Genomic DNA, 2,909 nt, shown 5'->3' with positions numbered 1-2,909 from the left:
CCTGAACTCTGGGCCTGGGCGCTGTCCCTGAGCTCTTCAGCTCAAGGCTGTGCTCTACCACTTGAGCCACAATACCACTTCCGGCTTTTTCTGCTTATGTGGTGCTGAGAAATTGAACCCAGGGCCTCATGCATGCAAGGCAAGTGCTCTACCACTGAGCCACCTTCCCAGCACTGGCCTTCAGTTTATTTAACTTTCCCACGTGACTATGTGAACCAGTGCTACCAATCTAAAATGGCGGTTGTGGGAATTCGTGACCTCACTTCCTCAGCCACTCCCCCCCATCTGATTACCAGCAGGAAGAGCCCTCCCCCCCTGCAGTACAAGCTATTCCCTCCCTAGCGCCCCCAGTCCCCATCTTGGTATTGCAGGCGGTATGCCGGCATTGCGATCTTCTCACCTCAGCGCCGTCCTCGGCCATATACTGGTATTGCAGACAGCATCCCTCACGCCAAGGCCTTCTGGTGCCAGCGTTCCCTACCCCCACAAACTGGTAACACAGATGCCAATCTCACACCCGCCATGTATTGTGGCCTTCTGGCACCAGCACCCTTCTCCCCCAGTTTCAGTATTGCAGACGGCCATCCCCACCTCCCTCTCCAACCACCGCCCACGCACAATGCGGTCTTTTGGCGTCCGCGGCCCCTCCCCCAGCTTCGGCATCGCAGATGGCAACCTTTGTGTCAGGGCCTTCCGGAGTGAACCACCTCCCCCCCTCCAAATTCCCGCGCACAATTCAGCCTTCTGGCATCAACGCCCCCTCCCCCAGCTTTGGTATTGCAGATGGCAACCTTTGCATCATGGCCTTCCGGAGCCAGCTTCCACACACCCCCGCCATTCCAATGCACAATGTGGCCTTCTGGCATCGGTCCCTCCCCCCCACACCCCAGTTTCCATATTGTTAACAGCAGTGTTCGCGCCTGGGCCTTCCATAGTCAACCCTTTCCCCTTCCGCCACTACCACCACCACACACAACGCGGCCTTCAGGTGTCAGCACCCCTCTTTCCCCGTACCGCCATTGCAGACGGCACCCAACATGTTGTGGCCTTCCAGCGACAGTGCGCCCCCCCCACTCAGTATCCAAGATGGCGCATAGTGGCCTTCAATGCCCCTACCCCCACCCTATCGCGGCCTTCCCACATTAGCGCCTCCACCCCCATCCCCCACCCTGCGGCCGCATGGGAATTGAGGGCTGTGCCTTGGACGCTCGAGAGCTCGCGGCCTTGCCACCTCAGTACTCCTCCCCCCATGGTGGAATTACAAGCTGAACCACAGCTTTTCCTCAGTTTTAAGTCAAAAAGGCCACAAAATGATAAAAAAAAATCGACAAAAGGCTAAATAAAACATATTTAAAAGAAAATTTTGAGGAGTAATACACACCATAACCCCCCGCCCTGTGACAAACTTTGTCTGAGACTCAACTATTATAAGCCGAAAGCACTCCAAAGTGTTAAAATATAGTAATAAATTACAAAATTGCTAGCATGTATTACTTTCTATGAAGTCAATAAACTTACTCTGGGACAGTCTCTGAAAGCATCCGCTGTGGCAAAGCACTCCACTGAGGGTAATTTTCCCCTCAGGAGAGCCTGGCTCTGCTACCGGCACCCCAGCGCGGCTTGGTGCAGCGAAGGAGACCCACCCTTCCAACTGAAGAAGTGGGCACGGCCAACTGGGCTACGCTCCTTTTATAGACAGCCTAAGGCCAACCCCTCCAGGGATCCTGATTAGCTACGTCTTATTTGATTGACATAGACACTGTGCAACCAATATTGTTTGCCATGGCAAAAATGTGCCCGCCCCCCCTGTACAAAGTCAGATATTATTGGTGAGAAACCTTTCTATTCAGAATTGTGCGTTTCAAGTGGACAAGCAGAAATGGCGGAATACGCTCACCTGACATTCCTGTTTGGTTCCGGGAAATTTTCAAAAAGAAATCTGATATGCGCCTCTTCTACATTCTTTCCCGCCATTTTAGCTTTCTACAGTCATACTCCATTAGTTTCTGCAAGGAATAAACCTCCCCTCCCCCCGCCACAGTACGTACATTTGAGAAACAGGAATGTGGGTGAGGGCAAGTGAAAAGGGGTCTAACATAGCTGTTCTAACAACTGTCCATCTTCATTAGGGACAATAATAGGTGAAAACTAGAAGATTCACAGAGGGAGCGGTGGTTCTATAATGGCGGAGGGTACGGGTGGGAAGAGGACTAAAGAACGGCATGATGACAAGTCAAATGGCTGACTATTGTTTGAACCCCAGACTCTCCCACACGAAGGTCTGTGCTTTAGGACTTGGTATTAATCTTGCAGCCCTTTGTCTACCTCTTACTACAACATCCTCCCATTTCATATGCCCACCCCTCAAAGCTCCCAAAGCTCCTGGGGAGGTGGGGGGGGTTGTCCCTCATCCTCTTTCTATCAGGTGAAAACTCTCCTGTTGCTATTGGGAGCTGTCTAGGAGAAAACCAAGTCTGAGTATGAAGCAGTATTGAGGACAGTGGGATCAGCTGGCATAGGTTAGACAAAGAGAAGGACCCAAATTGCTACGTGGACATTTTACATTCAATTTGAAGCCGCAGAAATGCGGCAAAGCAACAAGCAATGGAATAACCCGTTTATGCTTTCTGATTGTAATCACTGTGTGGCTCAAGACTGAAATCTTTATGTATGTAATGCACTCATTAGTGCAATTCATGTATCGTGCACTAGTGATTATAGCCCAGATGTGGCATGCTCGTGATTGAAACAGTGATGTATCTCGTGCTTGTGATTGTAGCCCGGATGTGATCTATGCATGATGCTGGCCCGGATATGGCATACTCATGACTGTAGCTCGGATGTGACCTGCTCGTGATGGTGGCCCGGATATGGCGTGCTTGAGATTGTAGCCCGGATGTGACCTGCTC

At 51.3% G+C, this 2,909-nt stretch overlaps 1 pseudogene; it reads left to right on the top strand.

Moving 5' to 3' along the window:
- Positions 1–376: 376 nt before the first annotated feature.
- LOC105986922 overlaps positions 377–2,909 on the top strand; it is a 57,098-nt pseudogene continuing 54,565 nt past the window's right edge.

This window comes from Dipodomys ordii, unplaced genomic scaffold (genome assembly GCF_000151885.1).
Source record: "Dipodomys ordii isolate 6190 unplaced genomic scaffold, Dord_2.0 Scaffold38, whole genome shotgun sequence".
Classification (NCBI taxonomy): domain Eukaryota; kingdom Metazoa; phylum Chordata; class Mammalia; order Rodentia; family Heteromyidae; genus Dipodomys; species Dipodomys ordii.
The sequence above is the reverse complement of the archived record's forward strand: the minus strand, read 5'-3'. Positions and strand labels throughout refer to the sequence as shown.